At 40.7% G+C, this 25,528-nt stretch overlaps 1 protein-coding gene and 1 long non-coding RNA gene across 6 annotated transcripts in view; one reads left to right on the top strand and one right to left on the bottom strand.

Moving 5' to 3' along the window:
- The window catches only part of MKLN1 (muskelin 1), a 334,164-nt gene that overhangs the window by 93,581 nt on the left and 215,055 nt on the right, over positions 1 to 25,528 (top strand). The window lies entirely within an intron of this gene.
- Positions 210 to 5,110, bottom strand: LOC103682462. The gene is made up of 3 exons (XR_573406.2): positions 4,832 to 5,110; positions 4,060 to 4,187; positions 210 to 576 (listed from the first exon to the last, which is right to left on the bottom strand). It is a non-coding gene; the product is annotated as an uncharacterized LOC103682462 (long non-coding RNA).

Genomic DNA, 25,528 nt, shown 5'->3' with positions numbered 1-25,528 from the left:
CACACACACACACACACACACACACACACACACACAGGCAAAAAGCAAAACCAGCATATTCGGCATTTGTTTTGCACAGAGCCCACACGTACAGAGGCAGCGTGCACCCTGAGCCGCGAGAGCAGCCCCGGCCAAGCTCCTTTCCCGAGAACTACACCCAGCATCTCGGCACCAAGCCACCATAGCTTCGAACTGTGTCTGTGAACATCTGTGCTTTATCTCGATTTATTTTGTGCATCCGTTAGCAAGATGTGTTCTGAGGTATCAGCCTAAGAGAGGTTATTTTTTTATAAATTGATGGTAATAGCTTCTTTGCTTCATGCCATTTCCGCTTATGAAAGGGTTCGCAGGAATGCTCCACTGTCATATAGTGGGGGACACCGGCATGATGCCCCCTCTCTGGTTTATGGACGGTCTCCCAGGATCTCCTTTGGAGCTCTCAGGCCTGATTTTATCAAATATCTTCTCCCAGGTAGCACACCCTCCGGTAGGAGCTGGGCAATGTGTGTATCCCTCTGAAATTTCTGTGTGACTCTTGGGATACCTGCCAGCAGACATGTGTTCACAGGCTCCATCCTGCAGAAGACATACGAACCAGACCTTGTCTCTCTCTCTGGAGACAGGGCAGCAGAAAGCAATTTCTACTCATACAAACTTTAAGAAATAAAATTTTAGCATATGTTTAATAAAAATAAAATGTCACATTATGCCATGCCTTGTATGAAGTGCTCTCTCTCAACCTCCATAAGTAATGATATTGCCCTGGGATCTGTCCCCAGTCAGGGCGTGTTTGTAGGGAGCTGTCCCCACCTTCTCCACCCAGACCCTTGTGAACAGCATCATGAATTTTTTAGATGGTTGGCTGGACTTGGGCGCGCAGTTCAGAGCTATCGGACAGATCTTCCGGTGAGAGTAGCAAACTGGTCTGGAGAGGAGCCCATGACTTTGGCCTCTTTGCCCTGGAAGATTTTGCCGTGGCCCTGAATATCTGCAGATCCTCTGACCTTCCCTATCTCCGTCTGGCTACACCCCAAATGGCTTTCCCTGGTAAAAGCTGGGTTAGCAAAGAAGCAAGCTTCACAGGAAGTTAGGATGAGTTTGGCTTTCTGCTGTCCTCACGAACTCTGACCTATGTTGAAGGACTGGGTCTCATCGTTGTACAGAGAGAGATTTGTCTCTGGACTCTTCATGACCTCTGCCAGCTTCCTGCTCATAAATCCAAGGCCAAAATGCGTGTCCTGGGTCTCCCTCCTGTTGAGCCCTAGTTCTAATCTGCTGGCCCTGGTAGAAAGTGAATTCCTGTTAAGAAATTAGCTGACAACATCTGAGGCATGGGCTCTCCCCTGTATGTTTCATTTGCATCTTAATAGGAATATTCAAAACCAGAAAATTAAAAAAAAAAAAAAGATTGAGTATCTCGGGGTGAAATGTCAGGCTCCTTCACACAGAGATCTGGGGGGGCTGGTGTCCTGCAGATCTCCCCACATTTGTATACGTACCTAAAACTGGCCATAATGTCATTGTCAGATCCACAGACATCCTCAAATCCAAAACAAAAACATTCACTTTGCAACAACACCTGTCTCTCTTTGAGTGTGTGGGGTTTTTTTTGTTTTGTTTTGGTTTGGTTTGGTTTTTTTGAGTGTGTTCTTAGGACTCACCAAATCCTAGGACCCAGAACAAGGCATGCTAAGGAGTTCAGTTTACTGGCAATTTGGAGCACAGTCCTTTGTCAAGTGGGGTATTTCCTCTGACATCACTGGACTGCTCGTCAGCTCCAAAATGGGTCTTTGCCAGGAAAACCTGAATTGAAGAGGAGGCTGGGCCTTCGGGGAAGGGAGCCTGTGTCCTAGTGGGCTGGGTGTGTCTGCCCCAGGCAGATTTCTCAGAGGTGCTAACTCCCTGGGCTAATGTACTTTTGACCCAAGAGGGGAAAAAAGGTGTAAACAGTGGAGCTGTCTGGGTGGGACTTTTGAACTGCCAGGACAGCCCCAGCCCCACCTACACCATCAGAAGCTTCAATCTTTTTCCCATGCTCACCCTGCCTGTCCTCTCCCACCCCCTTCATCACCCCTCCCTCCCTGTTCTCATGAAGACCAGCCTAGGTGACCTCTTTTGCTTCCAAAACCTCCTTTGTAGTTCTCTTTGACCCCATTCCTCAAAATGTTCTCAATCTTTCCTCCTCCAATGCCAGACTGTTGGCATCTGTCTCCCGTCTTGTGCAGCCTGCCATCCCTGGCTAACCATGGTTTTATAATTGTCTCTGGTTAAAGTTTAAATAGATGGGTTTCAGCCCAAGAGAAAAATGTAAACAAGCCCTTTCTGCAGTCTTTCAGAACTGCTGACTTCTAGTGCTTTTGAATTCTGTGCTAGGAAATTCATTCAGCTCCTCCCTAACCAAGGAACTGAGAGCCGCCACTAGGCTTTCAAAGACGTGAGAGCCACTCTGAAACCATCGAGAGGCTTTTAGATAATCTACACTTTTCTTTTTAACTCAATTAAGCCATCAGGATCCAATTCCTACTCTAGGACGTTCGTCTGGTGTATCAGTGAGAGAACAGTTAAGCAATCTTCATGGGCCGGCCTCTGAAGAAAGGAAGGAAGTGGAAGGAATTGTCATTTCCTGGCTGGAATTTTTTCTTTGGGGGGAGGAGGGGATTGTATTTGTTGCCCCAGGTTTTTGGGTTGATGGGGCTGTCTTACGAATCATGAGAATGGGATCGTTTTCGGCCAGCGTGGATGGAAGAGGGTGGCTCGGGTTTGAGCTGGCGATTCAGGCATATGTCCCTTCGTTTGCTGTGTTTCCTCAGAAGAAAGCAGGACATTGTTTTGAGTCTTGATTAAGAATATTGATTTTCTATATTTTTCTATTTTGTGTACTTCACGTACTTGTGATCTGGTGTCAGGACGAATTCAGCAATAATTTTGGATGTTTTAGTCAAGGATTTGGTTGGATCTTTGCCTTCTCCTACTCAAAAACCTTCAATAATTTCCCCCATTTCAATTTCCGGCTCCTATTCAGAGCCTTCCATGGGCTGGTTCCAACCCGCCTTTACCTTCCACTATTCCAGCCATGCACTGACCTCACCGAACTTTCCACCAGGCTCCTGTAACATGTTCCCTTACTCTGCAGTGTCCCAGTGCCTGCTGACCCCTCCCCCAGCCTCCTCAGAGTCTAACCAAAATGCCACCTTCCTGTGTTCTGTGAACTTTCCCTGCTTTCCCTGCACAACCAGACCAACCACTCCTTCCCTCAGTTCTCCAGGAGCCCGTGACTGTCCCCGTCACAGCAGCGCTTATTTCGCTGTTTGTTGGTCAGCCTGTGTCATGGGTCAGCTTCCTGCACTAGCTCCCTAGCTCCTTGAACGGAGGACGGTTTATTCACCTGGCCATACTTCCCTGCCTCATACGTGGCCCATCGTCAGTGCTCAAAAATATTCAACCTTTATTTTTCAACCTCTCTGAAAACTTGATGCCAATATTTTTCAAACAGCTCTTGAGAGGATCCAGGAGGAGTGAAGAAAGGACTTCGGGGCCAGACAGATCCGAGTTCAAATCTAAGCTCTGTTGACTATTAGTACCAGCATGGCTTCCTTTCCAAGCCTCATTGTCTTTGTTTGTAAAATGAAGATAATCAGATCTCTTTTATCAGTTTTTGTGAGAATTAAAATGAGATCATGCAAGTAATGAACCTAACACAGTTCTATCTTATCCTTATCATCCCTTGATGTTAAAATTTTTTTTTTATTTTTAAATTTTTTAAGTAGTCTCCATGCTGGGAGTGGAGCCTAATGCGGACATTGATCCCACAATTCTGAGATCAAGACCTGAGCTGAGATCAAGATTGGGATGTTCAACCGTCTGAGCCACCCAGGCACCCCAATGTTAAAACATTTTAAATGTTGAAACATTTTACTCTGGAACATGAATTATATTAATCAGTTTAATAGATATGTGCCACATTTTCCTGCTAGTAATACAACCTTCCTTGATACAATAGTTTCTTCTCACACTCGTGAGTTTTTCAAAGGCTTATCTTGTAAATAGGGTCGGACTTACCTATTGGTCACCTAAAGAGATCCCAGCGATGGGGAAGATGATGAGCGCTCTGTTTTTTGTTGAGTTATTTTCACATACGGAGGGTCATCCTCACACCATCACACTGGTGTCTTCATTTCCAAGGTTAACTTTAAAGAGGAGAAGAGACACTGATTAGGACACTGTTCTTTCTCCCCTCCACCATAAGTCAGTTGCTACTTTCACCCATGGGAGGGGAGCAGTGAATTCCATTCATCCACCCAACATTTGTTGAATTCCTGCCATGTGCCAAGATACTAAGATAAAAGATGAATCAGCCAAGGTCTGTGCCTTTAAAAGTCTGAATCTAATGAGTTTGGGGTAGCGGGCAGATAAGCAACTAAATGAAACCAGGATTGTATAGGTACAGATGGGATGGTCAGCCTGTCAGGAAAAGCTTCAGAAAGAGGTGCTACTTGAGCTGAGTCTTGAAATATCAGTATGTGGCTGTCAACAACGGGGGCAAAACGCTTCAGGTGGAGGAACCCCAACTCCGGCTCCTTCCCCTCTGATCGATTCATGCAGCCTGATGCATCTGGTTCTACCATCTCTCCACTGTTCAGCGGTCTTCTCTTCAGCCCAGGCGACTTAAATCCTTACTTGGCAGCAGCAGCATTATTAGTGTTGGTTCCAGTCAGAGAACTGACATGAGACGCTCTCCTGCTGCTTCTGCTGCCAAGACCAGAAAACAGCTGGAGCTGTTTGAGCTCCCTAGGGGAGGGTGGAGGAGCTGAGCACGCATGTGCGTCCATACCTGGGTCCGCGTGTGCATGCATCTGAGGCCGGGGGGCGGGGAGGGGGGTGTCCATCTGGGTAGCGGGCTACATGTTTATCTGCAGGTGTTGCCACAGAAAACAGAAGTGGATATTCAGAAAATAAAGTGACAGCTCAAGATCTCATGGACAAGCTGAAAGATGGCTCAGAGAAGGGGGGAGGTTGAAATAACCTCAACCAAAACAGAATGAAACAGAGAAGGAAGTTGCATCAGAAGAGGAAGAATGCCAATGTCATGCTGAAGAGCCACAAATGTCACAAAACAAAAATAAAACGTGTGACTCTTATTTTATCTAGTCAAATACCATTAACATATTTTCTTCTTCAGAGCATTATTAAAATTACTGAAATATTACTTAGTGCGGCAAACAGGGAGGACACAGAAAAACACAAACAAAAAATTGTTGTAGTTTTTTTTTTACATTACATACATCGTACTTCATTTATTTGGGTTAGTGATGGATTATAACTTTCTCTTCTACCTCCATATACAAGTTTCTTTTCTCCAGTACTTAAAAAATATTAAAAACAAGTTCTGAGATTGACTTACTTGAAGAACATTTAAAAGGTCTCATTACTAGTACAAATTGGGAAATTTTAATAAGGATACTCTAATGATAGTGAAGTGATTGAAGATGTCAGAGCAAGAAATATAGATCCCAGGGCTATTAAGTTTCTTTTTTTTTTAAGATTGATTGATTGATTGATTGATTTTTAAATAATCTCTACCCCCAACGTGGGGCTCAAACTCACAACCCAGAGATGAAGAGTCACATGTTCTTCCAAATCAGCCATCCAGACACCCCCGCCCCCCACCCAGGGATATTTAGTTTTTTCATTTCTGTTCATATAGAAATGTTAGTGTCTTTACCAAAAAGGAATAAAAGAGTAATCTTCCTTTTGATTACATTCTTGTAACTACAAAAATGAAAACTTTATGGGATTGTATTTAGGTGAGGGGTTTTTATAAAAAGTTAATATAGCACTGGAATAAGCATGGTATCAGGACACGTATGAGTCTTTTGACAATTACTTTACAAATATAGTCACAGGAATTGGCTTTCCATCGCCTTCTTAGAATTAAAATAACTGATTTGCCAATTTTACAAATAGCTGAAAGCATATTGAGTTTGGAGAAGTGAATTAGGGAAGTTTTGCGTGCTTTAGTTAAAGTGCAAAACAGTAGTTCGCAATTGAATAAATTACTAGTCCATATGCTAGTTTACCAGGTAAGTAGTGAATGGGCTTGGGGTAGACGGAGCAGAGAGGAAATGATTAGGGAAAGAGAAGCCCCCAGTAATGAAGAAAGAGAGCAAATAAGTCTGATGCTTGCTGTTTGCATATGCTGGGTTTTCAGTAAATAATTGTGGAAGGAAGGAAGGAAGAATGGAAGGAAGGAAAGAAGGAAGAAGGAATTAATGAATGGTAAGTATAAAGAAAGTGGCATAAATACCTAATTCAAAATGAAGTTTAAATTTTGCTTCATGACAGCATTGTAACAATATTCCCCTATAGCTATACCTGCTTTGGCGACTTATAAAGATGTATAATTTTCAGAAGTTGTGAGACCCTTAAAAAAGGAAACATAAAAATCAGATTTGGAGGAAATGGAAATCTATGCAAATCTAAATTTTTAGATTTTTCTGAAGATATTTTTACAAGTCTAAATTCAGTGTTACTTTAGGAACCTTATAATGGATTGAAATTGTTTTTTATTTTTAAAACAAATTGCTGATGGGGCTACAAGCTGACATTGAATGGCATTTGGCTTTGGCCAACAGGAGAAAACAGCAAAAAGTTAGAAAGATACCATAAACATCATAGTAAAAGCAAACGAAACCAGAAAGTTGTATTGTTTTTTTCTAGGCCCACTGCTTTTTATAAAGAATTTGTTTTCTGAAGGTATTTTGAGGATTGCGGGGTGAAGGAGAAAAAGTAAACCAAATCCATGGATTGTAACTTTTTTCCAGGCACCTACATTTTTGTCTAATGAGTGGATGCCCCCATTTTTGCCAGTTTCCCTGCTCTCTGGGCTCCCCCATCTCCAGGGGCCCTCCATCTGGACATATTTCCTGACGCAGCACTTGCTGGGGATGCTGAGACCCAGTCCAGAGGAGTCTGATAAACCCCCTACTTCAGCTCCTGTTCTGGGAAACATGTCCTTTCTGATGGTGTTCCCAAGGAATGGGAGAGAGAAAAGAGGATGCACGTGTGAACTTAGGGACGCTAAGCTCTGTTTTACATTTTAAATCTATAGATCTTTCCACTCTTAATTCCTGCTCCTCTGTATTGAAGAACTCAGCATTCCTTCTTCCCTTGGTGATCCAGGCAACTTTGCTCTTTATCCAAAATACCTCTTTCTCCCAAAGCTCTTTCCCTTCCTCTGAGAAATGCTGTCGTGTCAGGCTGCACTGCCCTTGAACCAGACAACTTTCTCCGCCTGTCTTTATCTGTCTAAATAAAGCTAACCTACATTTGCTGTCTAATTCGTTCGGATGCTTGCTGATGCTATTTAAAGCATCCCTTAAGGCTCTGTGGAAAACAAGATGCATTATCTTTAGTAGAGAACCTTTAGGTTTGTTGGTCATTTAAGGAATTCAAGAATCTAAAGAATCCATTCAGTCTTTAGTAGTTCAGGTGTAAGGGACAAAGGAACTCTTCCGTGTTTTTTTATTCCAGGCAGTCTTCCCTGACTTGTATGTTGCTGGGTTCAGCTGATAGAAAAAGAGGTAGCTAGAAAGTTACTATCTCTCTCTTTCTCCACCTCCCCCTGTCAACCCACCTCCACGTATCTGTGTGTGTATGTGTGTGTGTGTGTATCCTTGTCTCTAGACTTCACGAAACCCAGCTTTTCTTTTCTTTCTTTCTTTTTTTAAAGATTTTATTTATTATATTTGAGAAAGAGAGTGAGCAAGTGAGAGACAGAGAGAGTGCACGAGCAGGGGGAGAGAGAGAAGCAGACTCTCCATGGAGCAGGGAGTCTGAGGCAGAGCTCCCTCCCAGGACTCTGGGACCATGACCCAAGCCAAGGCAGACGCTTAATTGACTGAGCCACTCCGGCACCCCGAAACCTAGTTTCTGAAGATGAATTTCACAACAGAATGTATTTTTCATCCTGGGCTCTGATCACTGGTTAGTCCACTGTGAGTTAGCTGTCCCCTCTCAGGGAGCAAATGTGAAAGATCAAAAAGAGCTGTCACCTCAGTAAACAGGCTTTTTGGTGAGTTTTGGCTCGTCTCCACCTTCTGCTCTTCAGCCTCCATCTGACAGTTCATTAGAGAATCCTGGTACTTCCACATTCCAGGAAAAAAAAAGGAAATTCTAAACAGGGAAAGGATTCATATAATGGGGTGATAAATAGGACTCCACTGTGCACTTCCATATGACTGGGAATTCGGAGAGGGTTTCAAATCTGTTGCTTGTTTTTTTCAGATCTTGTATTTCTGTCTGTCTGTTGGTTTGCCTAGTGGGAGGGAGAGCTGGTACAATGGGATGGTCTTAACCATGAGTGCCCCGCTGCTCCCCGAAGCACATGTTTTTATCAGCATCCACTTGTTCAGCCACGATTCTGTGACGTCCATTGCAGAGAGTGAGTCAGAAGCCACAAGCTAACAGGTCTATTCCTTCCCACTGTCACCTAGGAAACCAACGCATCATCCACAGGAAATGCAGGCCCCAATGGGGGATGTGCCCAGATCGGGTTATAAAGCTGGCAATGAGTTTTTCAAAAGAGGTCAAATAATAATGCGTAGAATCTCAGTCTAGGTTGGAAAGAGGATCCAGCCTCTTAGGCATGGATGGAGGACAGTCGTGCAGAAATACCAGGAGAAATTAATCAGCTAAAATCATAGAAGATGTCTGCTTTATAAGAAATTGACCACCAAGGGCAAGGGTTATGGAGACTGGTTTGATTTCCCCTCATAGCAAAGGCATTTATTTGCCCATTGGTTGAGTGTGGGTTTGGTGTTTTGTTTTGTTTTTTTCGGTCTGTTTTTGTTTTGTTTTGTCTTGTTTTTTTGGCACGTTTGGATGGCGTGTGAAATGAGATGAGGAAATCGACAACACATCAAACCAGACTTTCTGCTGAGTGAGATGTATATCCTCGTTTTCATGGCTATTCTCCCTTGGGTTAAAAAAGTGATGGAGTGTTCCTTCAAAGAAAACCACATCCTGATTCCCCCCATGACCTCACTGTATTTTTAATTTTATTATTTTTATTTTTGGCCTGTGCCTTATTTTTTCCCTCCTTGATCACTATATTTTAGCATAGTCAATTGGCCTTCGTGTATATATACAATTTACCGCACACTATACACATATCTGTGAATGTAAGCTGAGAAAAATTACCTGTCCAGTTTCATGTTGTTCAATGAGCTTAATGTTTCCAGGCAATTTATACTCTCGTACTGCTATGGGTGAAGGATTCTATATAAAAGTATAATGTGGGCTCTCTTAGAACTTCCTATTTTGATTCAAAGAATATTAGAATGGGGGAGTGGAAACAACTCAGAAATTGTCTGGTCCAACCACCTCATTTTTCACATGAGAGGTGAAGTGATTTGTCTAAGGTCATATAATAAATCATGGTATATATGGGAGGCAGAGGAGAGGAGAGAGGAGAGGTAGGAAGCTTGACCACAAGCTCAAAATGAGTCAACAGGTGATATGACCACCTCTAAGACTGTTAAGATATTAAGCTGCATTAATTGAAGTATGGAGTCCTGATTGGGAGGAGCAATTGGTACCCTCCCAGGCAGGTCAGTGTTGCCAAGAGTATGATGTTCTGTTCTGAGTACCCATTGAATGGGGAACAATGACAAACCCAACCAAAATGCCCAGAGGAGGGTAAAGGTAGTGATAAGAGTTTTAGTAACTATAACATAATAAGAACAATGAAAAACATTAGACTATTTAGCTTGGAGACCAGAGGTTTGTCATGGAAGGAATGAGAGCAAGTATTATTAAATAATTGAAGGGTTGCCTTGAAGAAGGTTAAGACTTATTTTGAGTGACTGGGAAGGGCAGTCACAAATGAGTACAAGTTAAAGATAATGGGTTTTAGCTCCATATAAGTAAATTACCAATAATTCCAGCTGATTGAAGTGTATTAAACTGATAGGGCACTGGATTAATTCTTTATCTCCAGAGGTGTTTGAGTATTCACTCATCTATCCAAGCACATTTATTGAGCACCTGCCATATGCCAGTCATTGGACTAGAGGGACTTTGAGGTTGTGGTCTATGTTAATTAAGGCAATAACTAGCTATAGTATTAAATCTGTATATCAAACCTGAGACGTGATAAGAAATTTATTTCTCACTCATAAAACATCCAAAATGGGTGGATGGCTCTCTTCCAAGTGGTCATTCAAGGAACCAGGCCCTTCCATCTTGTTATTCTGCCATCTTCAACATGTGGCTTATGAGATTGCTATAGGCATTAACATCCTGTTGACGGACAGGGAAAGAATATGGAGGATAGTGTGGGGAGATTTTTATAGGCTAGACCCAGAAGTGGTGCACAGAAGCCCTGCTCACATTCTTTCTATCCAATGGAATTCAGTCCCATGACCACGCCCAACTGCAAGGGAGGCTTAAAACGCAGTCTGGTGCCCAGGAAAAAGAGGAACAGGTTTGATGACTGACCAACAAAGCTTTTACCACATTACCTAACTCAAAGTTTCTATAATTCTGGTGACAGAACTGACACAGGAATTTTAAAACTTTCTTGTTTAATGCCAATGTCATCATGTCTCTTGTTTACATTACATGTCTTCCTATCAAAGGCCCCCTTTGAAGATATATTGTTTAGTTTAAAAAAACAAAGCAGAAAATAATGCAGATAGTATGCTACTCTTGTGAATGAAAAGAGGAATCTTAATAATAATGTTTATTTGTATCTGCTTGCATATATAGGAAGAAACACTGGAAGAATACAAAGAAGCCATAGGGAGTAGCATGGAGGCAGAGGGAGGAAGGACAGATCCCTGGGAGCAAGACTTGCCCACATACGCCTTTAAATATTGTTTAACTACTTAATTAATTGATTATAAAACTACATAATTTTATTTTATTTTACTTTATTTTAAAGATTATTTATTTATTTATTTATTTGACAGAGAGAGAGAGAGAGAGAGACAGCCAGCGAGAGAGGGAACACAGGCAGGGGGAGTGGGAGAGGAAGAAGCAGACTCCCAGCGGAGGAGCCTGATGTGGGGCTCGATCCCAGGACTCTGGGACCACGCCCTGAGCCGAAGGCAGAGGCTTAACGACTGAGCCATCCAGGCACCCCAAAAAACTATGTAATTTTAGAAGCCATTTCTTTCTATTGGAGAAGAGTTTTTCACGGATGAATCTCCTTTTGTTTTTAAGTAAAGAAAAGCTTGAGGAAAGGACTATCTGGGCAGGTGAGCAGGGCATAACTTATGAGCCTGAAGTAACAATAGTGATGAATATAGTGCCTTTCCTGTTATAATGCACCTGTACTGGATTAATTAGATTTTTCAAATGAAAGTAAAAAGAATAATAATGCAACAATAAACTTGTTTTATGTGGAATCATCTAAAACTCTCAGAGCACTTTAAATCTGACATCATTGTTTATTTTTACAGCATTCCTAGTAACTATGATACAAAAGATTTAAATTAATTTCCTGTTTTGTAAGGTACTGCCAGAACCACGAAAAGAAGTTTAATTGCCTACAAATTCGTGTTAGACTTGTAGGCCAATGATCTTGATTTCTGGGTAGCATCAACACTGGAAGTATGTGATAAAAATCCTTGATGTTTTGCAGCATTTTTACTTGTTTTGTCCATCAACCATGTAAATTAATTGTGACTGGTATTATCTTTAGAGGTAAAAAACAAAGGTGGCTACTATAAATAAAGTTAAAAGTCTTAATAAAAAATTGGGAGAAGAGGGATGCTTACTTAATATATAAAGAGCTATTACAAATCAATAATTAAAAGGCAAATATTTACAAAACATGCATTAAAAATCATAGAAAGAGATCTCAATAACAAACATTTTAGAATATCCTCAGAGTGGAGATAAAAGAAAAATAGTATCTGGGGCTGACAAAGGTATATGGAAATAGGAACATTGATAAATTTCTGGAAGAGTTATCAGATGGCAAAACCTTTCTGAAGGAAAATTTGGAAATATATTAAAACTCCAAAGATGTTCCTAACGTTATGACCTAGTAACTTCATTCTGCTAATATATCCTAATGAAATATTCAGAAAAACATAACAACCTACACCAAATGATATAAATATCACCATTCTTATGAGTTCAACAAAGGGTGGATCCAATGACACAGTAAGGAAATGGACTATCAAGCTGCCATAGGAAACCATGTTAAAGAATTAGCTAAAAGCTAAAGGAAGGGGCGCCTGGGTGGCTCAGTCCTTAAGCGCTAAGCGTCTGCCTTCCGTGCAGGTCATGATCTAGCCCCGCCTCCGGCTCCCGGCTCAGCAGGAAGCTTGCTTCTCCCCCTCCCACTCCCTCTGCTTGTGTTCCCTCTCTAGCTGTCTCTCTCTCTCTCTGTCAAATAAATAAATAAAATCTTTAAAAAAAAAAAAAAAGCTAAAGGAAAATTCTATAACCCAATGTCAAATAAAAAAGCATGATTGAAAAAAAAAGTACAGAGAAACACTTTTGCTTTTAGAGCAACTTATTTTTCATCGCAGTGAAAGTTCACAAAGAACCCCTATCTTTTCCACTGCCACAGTGCCATTCTGGTGAAGTACATTTGTGACCATAATCATCAAATCACATATAAATGTGTAATCAACCAAAATCATTTTTAGACAGCTTAGTTGGTTTGTATTGTCTTAATGAGGCTGAGGTTATAGGGTTAATATCTGTGTGGGTCACTTAGCACAGGGAGACAAGCTATGGCAGCCAAGTAGTTCATACCTATAGCCAGCCATCCCACAAGTTCATGCTCTTCAGGGGACCTAGATACACTGTGTCATCTCAGTCCACGTGATTTCCGTTCAGTCCATATAGGACAGTGCAGCTACCAACCTTCCTATCACCATGCGACCTTAACATCTTCAAACTCAGAACCTCAATTAGCCATTAATAAAAGAGAAGATGCTTTACTCATATGTTCAAACTTTTAAAAAAATCTATCTACAAGTGCAGGTTGGATCACAATGTTCTCCAAATGTAAATACTAAAGAAAGTAAAAAAAAAAAAAAAGGCTTATTTTTCTAATTGAAGGCATTAGAAAAATCAAGGGTGGTACATGGTTTAACCTCTATTCCCCAGCGACCTGATGTCAATGAATTCCTACTGAGTTGTGTTCTGAGATTTGCCGAAGAGCAGGTCAATGTCACTAGAGAATTTACACATTTGTCAAAGCACAGAAGGCTACGGATTCACAACTCAGTTTCTGGCCTCCAGTGCAATTTTCTCTCTCTGTTTTCAGGATCCGCTCCTCCCTCCAACACCAGAGCTGCAGGCAGTTCTCTAAATAACACCATGTCCCTGGCCTCCCAGCTCCCATTTGAATGTTTCGGCAGAGCTCCTTTGAGGTCTGCCCTGCGCCGCCTCCCATCTCCCAGGCTCGTCTTCGCTAGTCTGAGTCAGCCGTGAGTCACCTCACTCATTAGCAGAACCCAGAATGCTTCTCTATTCTCTGGATCCCTTTTGTCTCCCTCCTTTTAACTGGTTTCCTGGCAGCCTGAGGTCTGTGGCCAACCCTGAGGTTAAGGTTTGGGTCACTACTAAGGTGGTCGGCTCAGTAAAGAGGTTGGCAGACAGCAACGAGATAGATTAAAAGCGATGGTGAGGGTGATGACGATAATGATGGTGCAGTTGCTGACTTCAGAAGTACGAGAATGGCTAGATCTGGCCACTGCCTGTGTGGGCTCATAGGACAGCACAGAAGTCCTTAATCCTTGGTCTCTTCTTTCTCTTCCTTCCCTCTTCACCATCGCCCCCTCCACATACACAGGCCCATATGGTACAAGGCGAACACGTAAGGACTGTCTTCTCTGTGAAAGTTAGGTAAAAGAGCTGCGTCCTACATGGGTGGGGTCCCCTTCCCCCAGTGTTTTCAGATTTGATATTCTCATGTTTACTCATCTGATTTTACATTCTCAGTGCTTTCCAGAAAGGGCAATAGAGAAGGATTTGTGCCTTGTTGGTGCCTCCTGGGCATATAAAGAAGCCTAGTGAAATGATATTAATAAGAAACTCTAAGTAGAAAATACCAATACCAGAATGCTGTTATTAATTCATTCATCTTATTAAAGCCTTTTGTAAGATGGTCAGTGCTTTACTCCACATGGATCGTCACTAGCTTTCGGTAAGTCAGATGATTTACTTTAGAAAGGGACCCCAGTGAATCCCTGTTCAGTCTTTCATTCAGTCCACAGACATCTATGGAGCACCTACAATGAGGAAACCCTGCCCCAGGTCCCCAGGGTTGTGTTGTTCGAGCTCTGCTGTGCGTGCACATCAATGTCACCTGGGAAGCTTGCTACAATGCAGATTCTGGTCCAAGAAGCCTGGAGTGGACACTGGAGGTTCTGCAATTCTGTGAGCTTCCTGGAGATGCTCTCGAACCACACTTGAGAAACTAGACTCTAAGGGCTCTGCACTGAGCCGGACAAAGCTTGATTCCCTCTTAAGGAATATCAGGGGTAGTCCACAGGCTCCATGAGGCTGCCCTATGCCTTCTTCCTCTTGGGCTGTATTTCATCCATGAAGCCCAGACAATGCTGACCCATTCTTGCCAGTGCTCTTGGCTGCCTAATGTCTTCACTCCCAGTGGAGGATGTTAAAATTCAGGTTTGGGATTGGGGCAAGGAAAAAAGCCCATTTATCTTCTACCTTGGCTAAGAGGTCTGGTCTAGGCCACATAGCAGAGAGCTCCAAACTCGCACTTTAGGCAGAGCCTTTCTTGGATTGCTACAGAGATCTCCTTTTATGATTTGTTTGTTTGAATCCTTTGCCAATTTTTCCGTTGGGGTCTTTGTCTTTTAATTATTGGTTGTGATAGTTCTTTATTAAAATATTAAGGGGAATCTCTTTTACCCCCCCCCCACAAAGTTGTTGTTGTTGTTGTTTAGTCTTTTACTTTTGTCTATTAATTTTGGAGTTAGGAATCTTAGACTTCAGGCTAATATTAATTTTCTTGCTAATCTGAGTAAGCCCCTTTACGTGTTGTGACACAGTTCCTCTGCCTGTGAATGGAGGCAATAAAGACTACATATCTCAGGGAACTGGTGAGTGTACATGTGGGATAGTGCTGCACAAGTCTGGAATGTGGGTACTTTGTTTTCGAAGCTGATATTAACCTGCTAGTTTTTCTCAACGTAGTGTAGGACAGAGCTGACTGGTGTTAACTGAGTACCAGTTTGGTTTTGGTTTATTTTGGTTTTTAGTTTGGTTTTGGTTAAACAAATATTTACTGAGCACTTACAAGTACTTTGAGTGCTGTTCTAAGTTTTGGTAGTATTAACATACAAAAAATAGGACTCGAAGCTGCCCACTAAGCACTTTAAATGCATAAAAGTGCTACTGATCTGTTTTCCTTTGGCCTCTGCTATCACTTTCTAAGCTGTCAACAGACAAGATCTCCTACCACTCCTAACGTGTCTGATTAAGAAAGTGCCTCAGTACTGAGGCAGATAACCTGGTTGTTCCTTGGTTTCTACATTGCTGTCTCATCTCTACAAGAACCTTATACATGTTAAAATCATTTCTCTAAATGGTAGAAGTTATAAGAGTAATAGTATTCCAATTCAGACCAACAGGTTCAGCTTTGAGAAATAGAAAATTTGTACTTATCCCCCATCTATGATGCTTATGTTCTTTCTACCACTGACTATAAAAAATATATATAATATGTGTGTGTGTACATATGTGTGTGTGTTTATTTATCTACCTTCATATAGCCTGCCAGATAATGTGTTTTATCTCTAATTGGTATTTTCCTTTAAATAGAGTCAAAGGAAAGAAACTCTAATGGCAAAAATTTCACTATCATCTAGGTAGAGAACACTTCCTTACTCCCACTGGCTCCCCTGTTAGTCTTCCTACACACTAAACTGTCTTATGGGTCCCTACACTGAGCAAAGATAAAACAAACCCCAAAAAGTCAATATTATTGAATCCCATCTATTTGCCAAGCACTGTGCTAAGTGCTTTCACATACACTTTTCATCTAATGGATCTTTTGCATTCTTACTGCAGGGGAGAAAATGAGATTATGCCTTTGCTTTGCTACCTCCTCTTCTTAGAGTCCTTAATCCTTCCTGTCTGTGTAAGCCTTTACTGGTAGCAAGGGAACTCAGTTTGAGGCAAAATCCATTCTGTTTTTCATCTTTTCCAGGTCCACAGCAAAAAATTGGTTGGTTTCTGATTTCTGGAGGATGAGATGTGTTGATTTAGGAAGAAGTGAATGGAACGGGGCTGAGGGCTGAATGCTCTTTAACATCATGTATCCACATAGCTGGGCTAGGGTGAGAAGTCTCTCTTCTTCTGGCTTCTTTCCCAGATAATCCATTGAACTCCCTGGGGGAGAAGTGTCCATATACATTTGACTCCTCCTTTGCTTTATTTCTTTATCTATGAACACAGGTACCTTACCAATTTCCTCATCCTGCCCTGGCCCCTCCCCAAATTCTCCTGAGAAACATACTGAGAATATCTGCTATTTTCTACTCTTACCATGATTCCATATCTTGGATTTCACTAAGGAAAACACAGCCTGGTTGACATTGCATAACCAGTGAGAAAGGAATCTTCCCTGGGCAATGAAAGGAGGACTGACTCACTATCTCAGCTCTTAGGAATGGCTCTCCAGCTGCTGATGGGAGCCACACGGGTTCAGCCACGAGGCCAGCAGGGACCTCCCTGTGACCAACAAAAAAGAGGCAACCAGGACCAGCCAGAGCCGAGCCTGGGCAACTGACCCATTTGCAGAAGCGTCCCCCAAGGACAGTGGTCAGCAGTCCAAACTGCAATGTGTGGTCATGTATCCAGTTTCTAGCTGATCCTATCTGGTGGATGAATGGTGCCTAATAACGGAAGACTCTGGAAAAGAATGGACTTACAATCAGCATGTGGTGATATTTTTATTCCCGAGGCTTATTCTTCATTTTTTCACTTACTCAACAGACATTTGAGTGAATATGCTCCGTGCTGAGATAGAGGTTGGCACACTTTACCCCGGGGGAGTTGAGAGTTCAGCAGAAAGGCAGAAAAGGAGTAAATATAGGAGCTCAAGGAGAACTTAAAAGAGACACTTGAGATTCAAGAGTTGGGAAAACTTCCCCAAGAATGTGTGAAAGCCTTATACAGAAGGAAGGAGGAAGGACCCTCCAGGTGGAGGAGGCAGCAGTGTATCGCAAAGGCAAGAGAGGACAGGTGGCTCTTTGGAGAAGTAAAGTGGTTCGGTGTGGCTGAAGTAAGAAGATGCAGGGGCGGGGAAAAGAGATGATCCTGGAGAGGGGAGCAGGGGTCAGATGACAAAGGTGTAATCTTGTGTTTCATGCAAGTGGGTCTGAAATCCACCCTGAGGATCATGGGAAATGCTGACTCTCTGTGGGGGAAGGACATGTCAGGTCTACTTTTTTAGGAAGTTTTCTCCCTGGTTGTAATGTAGAGATTGGATGCAAGGAAAGCAAACACGGGAGTAGGAGGACCAGGCTGGAGGATCTTGCAGGAATTGAAGAAGGCAACGATATGGGCCTGAACCGTAGCAAAAGCAATAGTGATGCTGAGAAAAATGAGTTTAAGAGATACAAAGCAGTTGTGCCAACTGACCTTGGTGATCAGCCACAGGTAGGGCCTGAAATATTCAGAATGGCTCTCAGCTTTATAGATGGAGGAAGATGATAGGAGGAGAACTTGCTGGAAGGGGATGATGAGTTCAGATTGAAGCAGGAATTCCAGACAGAAACCCTACCACTGGTCTGAATAGCAATGGAGGAAGTTCAGGGGAACTCAGTGGCACTGGGGCCTCCTCAGGTGTACCCCAAATGAGGCTTAAGGACAATTTCAAACCCTGCCAGCTAGAGAGATGGGGCTCCTAACACAAGCTCCTACCTAGAAGCCTGGCTTATTAAGACTGAATCTGTGCAGGACTGAGGCTGCAGATGAGAGGTCTTCAGAACCTGCACCAAGCAGGGCCTGACAAGCTGTTACCATGGAGACGTGGTATGCGCAGGAGGGAGTGAGTAGGAGGGCTGATCCATTCCAAGCCTTGGGTCACAAGGCTGTGGCAGGCTAACAGACAAACAGGAAAAAGACATAGTCAATAGAAAAGGATGTTCAAAAACTATTGACCGTTCATTGGAGTTGTAGCGTCATAATTCTAGATTAAGTCTAACAATTTAGAAGGATTAGTGTAAGCCACTTAATGATCCTGCTAGTTATTTCAGGTACCACTTAATGAGGGCACAGGGAAGTGGATGCCAACTCAGGCTAACGGCAAATGTATACACACCCATCCTAAGCCCTTCTGCATCCCTGGATTCTAAGAAGCTCCATATTATTTCCAAGTTTCTGGAGACATAGGCACAAGATATGGGAAGCTAAAATTTTTTTTCTGTTTGCCATGCTGATGGCAGTAATACTTAAGCAACCTTTGAACCTCTTCAGGAAATGCAGGTGCTGGAAAAGCCTCAGATTCAATGTTATTATTAAACAATTCGAGGAACATTCTGGACAGAGAGGTGGCAACACTGGGGCTCCAGGTTGGTTTTTTGTTTTTTGGGGGGTTTTTTGGTGGTAAAATACACATAACATGAAGTGTATTGTTTTGACCATTTCTAAAGGTACAGTTCCATGGCATTAAATATATTCGTAATTTTGTATAACCATTATGACTATCTCTTTTCAAAACTGTTAAACAATAACTCTCTATTGGACCCCCATTTTCTTTAAAGATTTATTTATTTATTTATTTATTTATTTATTTATTAGAGAGAGAAAGAGGGAGAGAGCTCAAGTGCATGAGTTGGGGGAGGGGCAAAAGGAGAGACTCTTCAAGCAGACTCCCCGCTGAGCAAGGAGCCTGACAAAGGGCTCAATCTCATGACCCAGGAGACCTGAGCCTAACGCTTAACAGACTGAGCCACCCAGGCACTTCAGCCCCTAAATTTTTAAGACCACTTTATGTACTGCAAAAACTCTGCCTACCAGGCAGGATGATGGTTGCACTGTCACAAGTAAGACAACTAGGTTGATCTTGGTTTGGTCAGTTGCTCTCAATTCAGACCTGGGGTTTTTTGGCCAGAGACCCCATCCTGTGGGTAACCTTGTTAAATGTAATCTCTGGAGGGAGACTGATTTTAACCATCTTAATGACCAAGGGGACTTATTAATCTTGATCTCCAAGGTATTCAAATAGTTTGTGGCAATGCTTATTAAGAAGCCAGTAAAAATTAAGTCAGGGCCATAGACCTTTGTAAAGATTCTGCTGGAGGCAAATTTTGTCCCAAAGATTGTTGGGCATAATTGTGAGACAAATTGTCTAGGAATCAACTTCAATTTAAATAACCAGAAACACTAGTGCCTGTGGAGGATGAGATATAATTCTGGCTTGGAACGGGAGACTATAACTAGGCAATCAGAGCTGGAAATTCTAAGTGTCCTACTTCCCTTTCCCTTATAAATCAAAACATTCAATGAGGGCAGGGATAAGCCTTTGTGACTTTTCTTCCTCATACAACAAGTTCAGGTGTTTAGAACATGGTGCTTATAGGCCAAAGCTCAGTGGAGAGTTCATAGATCCAAGGCAGTGATAATTCTCAAAGCCCAGACAGATACTTCCCAGATGTTTGATGTCAATCATAAGAGACAGCAGGAGGGAAAAGGAGTAGGAAAGATTTAGTGAAAGTCACTTCACCATTAACAGATCTAAACCACATGTCCTGTTTGGGGGACCATCAGTGAGACAAATCCCTTAACATAATATACTATTCGAGGAAACTGCAGCTCAGAGGAAGTTGACTAGCTTACTCACGATCACCCAGAAAAGCCAGAAGAGAGCTAAGAATTAGAATCTTTGTTTCCTGATACCTGGTTTAATGGTTCATTTTGATCAGTATCTGCTGGTATCCTATGCTTAGAATGCATGAGGGTGATGGTTCTCTTTATAGAGCCTCTCTATAAAGTTTCCATTGTCTCAGAGGGTGATCCATCAGTGACTTTATCTCCAAATTCACCTCCAGTTTAGTCTTCTAATATTCTACTTCCTTTTCATCAGAACTCAAATCCTGAACAGAAGTTCAGAAAGATGTTAGCAGTCAAGAAAAGGTTTACTGTTATTAAGATCCTCTTAGGGGACAATTTCTAGAATGATGTATGAGGAGATCCATAGACCCACTCCTGAACAAAACAACCATAACAGGCAAAAAATAATCTTTGTTAAAACAACCATTTAAAGTTGTTGTCCTAAGGGTGCCTGGCTGGTTTAGTCAGTAGGTCATGTGACTCTTGATCTCAGGGTCATGAATTCAGGCCCCACACTGGGTGTAGAGATTACTTAAAATAAAATCTTTAAAATAATGTTAAAGTTGTTGTTCTACAAAGGGAGATGAGAGGCAAGAAGACCAGAGGCTACTGCCCCTACCCTGCTTATAAACAGGGGTATCACTCCAAGAGAAGCAGGTCACTGTCCCTGCCCCTATTTCAAGAACAGAGTCTCTGAGATTTTTCTCTGGGGGAAGATGTAGGTAATAAGAACAGAGGGCTCTGAACCTCTCCACAAGTGTACTGACTTTGCTTGGAGCAGAGTGTCGGGTACCTCAAGCTGAAAGGAGTTCTGGAAAACAATGGAGATTTGGTGAGAAGCAACGAAGAGGGAGCCAGTAGCTCTGAAAGCAACAAGAGGTAGTCCATAGGCCAGCTAGCTTACCAGAGAGAAACAGGGAAAAAGATAGCTAAGAGCTCTCCTGGGGTCAGAACAAGTCTCAAAAACTGGCCTCAAAAACTACCTCTGCAGAGGGGCTTAAATTTAATTGGATCAGACTGTGGAGCAATTTATGCCTCAGGGCATATTGAAAACAATAGAGTGATTAGCTAGCAACTAATGGAACCTACCAGCTAGGGATCATACCAACAGAGAAGACAACAGAGAGATCAGGGATTAAAACAGTCAAAGAGAGCTGTGTTAAAACCACTGTCACCCCAGGATGACAATGCATATGTATGTCCAAGCATGTACTTTCTGAGGAGCAACAGGAGAGTTTCTGCGTTGCAGGGAAATAGACTTCACTAAAATAATCTAGCTAAGTCACTAAAGAAATAAAAAAGCAAACTACAATGATAAGCTCATAAGCTCAAAAATAAACAAAGTTGAAGGGGTCAGTATCCAGAGTTGCTACAATATATTTTCTAAAATGTCCATTTTGAGGGGTGCCTGGGTGGCTTAGTCAGTTGAGCAGCCAGCTCTTGGTTTCAGCTCAGTTCGTGGTCTCAGGGTCCTGGGATCAAGCCCTACAATGGGCACAGTGCTCAGCAGGGAGTCTGCTAGAGGATTCTTTCTCTCTCCCTCTTCTTCTACCCTCCCCCCACTCATGCACACTTATGCTCTCCCTCTCTCTAATATAAATAGGTAAATCTTTAAAAATAAAATAAAATAAAATGTCCGTTTTTCAGGGCACTTGGCTGGTTTAGTTGGTAGAGCACAAAACTCTTGATCTCATGGTCATGAGTTCCATTTTGGGCCTAGTGCTTACTTAAAATAAATAGAATAAAACAAAATGTCCAGGTTTCAACCACAACAACAAAATTATGAGACACGCAATGAAACAGGAAAGTGTGATGTGACCCATACACAGGAGGAAAAAAACAGTCAATAGAAACTCCCTGTGAGAGGGCCCAGCTATCCAACTTAGCAAAGACTTCATAGCAGCTATTATAAGTATGTTCAAAGAACTATAGGAAACCATGCTTAAGAAAGCAAGAGAAGGTATCATGACAATGTCTCATAAGATAATCAGTAAAGAAATATAAATTATTTTTTTAAAAAGTACCTAATGGCTTTTCTAAACTTGAAAAGTGCAAGAATAGAAAAGAAAAATTCAATAGAGGGGCTCAATAGTACGTTTGAACTGGCAGAAGAAAGAATCAGCAAATTTGAAGATAGATACATACATGCATACGAGAATAAAGAGAAAGAAAAATAAAGAAATATAAACAGAACTTCAGAGAATTGTGGGTTATCATTAAGCATATCAACATATGCATAATGGGACTATCAGAAGTGGAAGAGAGCAAAAGCAGAGCAGGAAAAATATTTGAAGAAATAATGGCTGAAAATTCTGAAATCAGAAAAACAGTAATGGAAAACAGTAATCTACATACCCAAGAAACTCAATTAACTCTAAGTAGAATAAACACAGAGATCCACATCCAGATACAGCATATTTAAAATGTTGAAAGAGAAAGAAAGAGAAAATCTTGAAATCAGCAAAGAAAAAACAACTCATCACATACAGAACCCAAATAAGAATAACTGCTGACTTCTTACCTGACACAATGGAAGGCAGAAGACAGTGAGATGGCTGATTCGACAGAAAAACAAGACAACATACAGAATGAGAGAAAATATTTGCAAATGTATTTGATAAGGGATTAATATCCAGAATACATAGAGAATTCCTGAAACCCAATAACAACAACAACAACAACAAAAACCAAAACCAATTCAAAAATGGGCAAAAGACTTGAATAGACATTTCTCCAAAGAAGATATATGGATGACCAATAAGCACATGAAAAGATGCTCAACATCTCTAGTCATTAGGGAAGTGCAAATCAAAACTATAATGGGATACCATGCCCTACCCATTAGGATGGATATTCTCAGAAAAAAAAAAAAAAAAGAAAAAGAAAAAAGTGTTGGTGAGGATGTAGAGAAACTGGAACCTTTCTGCACTATTGGTGGGAATGTAAAATGGTGCAGATGCTATGGAAAACAGTATGGCAGTTCCTTAAAAAATTAAGAATAGAACTACCATATGAAGAATTCTGGATATAGAAGAATTCCAAAAGAATTGAAAGCAGAGTCTCAAAGAGATATTTGCATACCCATGTTCACAGGGGCATTATTCACAGTAGCTAAAACATGAAAGCAACTCTAGTGTTCATCAATGGATGAATGGATAAGCAAAATGTGGTATACACATGCAATTGAATATTTGGCCTTAAAAGGGAGGGAAATTCTGCAATATGCTACAACATGGATAAACCTTGAGGATATTATGCTAAGTGAAATAAACCAGTCACAAAAAGGCAAATGCTGATTTCACTTATATGAGGTTCCTAAAGTAGTCAAAATCATAGAGCCAGAAGATAGAATGGTGGTTGCCCGGGGAAGGGGAAAAGAAAAAATGAAGAGGTATTGTTTAATGGATAGAGAGTTTCAGTTCTGCAAGATGAGCAAAGTTATGGAGCTGGATGGTGGTGGTGGTTGCACAACATTATGAATATATTTAATACCACTGAACTGTATACCAAAAAATGCTTAAGATAGTAAATTTTATGTTATGTGTATTTTACTGCAATTTTTTAAAAATTGAAGAAAAAAGATTTTACACAATGATCAGATGGGAATTATCCCAGAAATGCAAAGTTGATTTTATATACTGAAGTCAATTAATGTAATATCCTATGTCAACAGAATAAAAAACAAAAGCCACATGATCATTTCAATAAATGCAGGAAAAAAGCATCTGACAAAATCAGCATCCATTAAGGATAAAAAAATCAACAAAATTGGAATAGAAGGGAACTTTCTTAGCCTGATAAAGGGTATCCATAAGAAACCCATAGCTAACATACTTAACAGTGAAAGACTAAATGCTTTCCCCTTAAGATCAAGAACAAGAGAAAAGTGCTCTTGCCACTTTTTTTTTCAACATTGTACTAGAGGTTCTACCCAGGTTATTCAAGCAAGAAATTGAAATAAAAGGCATCCAGATTGGAAAGGAAGAAGAAAAAATCTCTGCTTGTGGATGACATGATCTTGTATACAAAAATTCCCAAAGAATCCACTGAAAAACTATTATGACTAATAAAAAAGCTCAGCAAGGTTGTAGGGTACAAGATCAATGTATAAAAATCGATTTTATTTTTATTCCCTATGAGCAATCTCCCCCCAAAATCAAGAAAATAATTTCATTTACAATAGCATCAAAGAGAATAAAATATTTACGAATAAATTTAATAAAAAGAGTGTAAAACTTTTACAATGAAAACTACAAAGTGTTGTTGAAAGAAATTAAAGACCTAAGGAAATGGTAAGACAACCCAGATTCGTGGATCAGAAGACCTCATATTGTTAACACGGCAATACCACGAAAATTGATTTACAGATTCAACCCAACTCCTATCAAAATCCTAGCTGTATTTTTTCCCAGAAATTGATAAGCTGATCCTAAAATTCATATGGAAATGCAACCCAAAATAGTTTTAAAAAGCTTGAAAAAAAGAAGAAAATTGGAGGACAGTAATTAACATAGTGTAGTACTGCATAAGGATATACATATAGATCAGTGGAAGGGAATAAAGAGTTCAGAAATAAACCCTCACATTTACGGTCAATTGATTTTTGACAAGGGTGCCAAGGCAATTCAGTGGGGCAAGAATTGTCTTTTCAACAAATGATTCTTGGGTCAACTGGATATCCACATGTAAAACAATGAGTTAACAAAAATTAATTCAAGATGGACCACTGACCTAATATGAGGTAAAGCTATTAAAATTTATCAAAATTTAAACTTGCATGTTTTAAAGGATATCTCTAAGAAAATGAAAAGACAGCTTACAGAGTGGGAGAGAATATTTGCAAACCCTGTATCTGATAAGAGACTTGTCTTTAGAATATATAAATAATACTTACAAGTTAATTTAAAATTTTAACCCAGTTTAAAAATGGACAAAGAATTTTTTGGGGATGCACAAAAATTGCTTTATTTTTTTTATTTCCTGCATTAACATAGAAAATGTATTCATAGAAACAAGGTGGGGAGAATTTTTTCTGTAGATTCAATGTATGTATTACTGATGCCACTTTGTGTTTCTAACACCATTACATTTCTATATTCCAGAAGTACATTCTTCAGGTTTGTAATCTACCTAGAACCTCAGCATCTAACCAATTCTACTTGGATTTTTATTAGCATATTAATTTCATTCTCATTTTTATTTTAATATTGTACTACATGGCAAATATATCAAATGATCCAAATGTGCCCAATGATGTGCTTCTCTTGCCCATAATTACAGTGTTTGGGAAGAGTACCTAGCCCATTTCCCTCCCCCCAAATATGTAGTATGTATCATACTAAAATGATAATTTTATCATTTATCATAATTATCTAGATTATCTAGTATATGTGCTGCCGAAGCAAGTGCAATTATGTAGGTTAGCTAGTCCATTCTTTTGTACTGTCTGTATATCATCTTAAAATAATGTGTTCCATTTTTAAAATCATGTTGGTAGAAAAAAATATTGTGTATATTAAGTACCTATAATTCCTTTAGTTCAGTCTCCATTTTCTAATTCTTAGTTTTTATGGGAAACACGTTCCCACTAGACAAAGAATTTTTATAGACATTCCTTTGAGGGAGATGTACGAAAGTCCAATAAACCTATGAGAAGACGCTCAGCATCATTAGTCATAAGGGAAATGCACATCAAAAC

The sequence above is a fragment of the Ursus maritimus genome, unplaced genomic scaffold (genome assembly GCF_017311325.1).
Source record: "Ursus maritimus isolate PB19 unplaced genomic scaffold, ASM1731132v1 scaffold_3, whole genome shotgun sequence".
In the NCBI taxonomy this organism is placed as follows: Eukaryota; Metazoa; Chordata; class Mammalia; order Carnivora; family Ursidae; genus Ursus; species Ursus maritimus.
The sequence above is the reverse complement of the archived record's forward strand: the minus strand, read 5'-3'. Positions and strand labels throughout refer to the sequence as shown.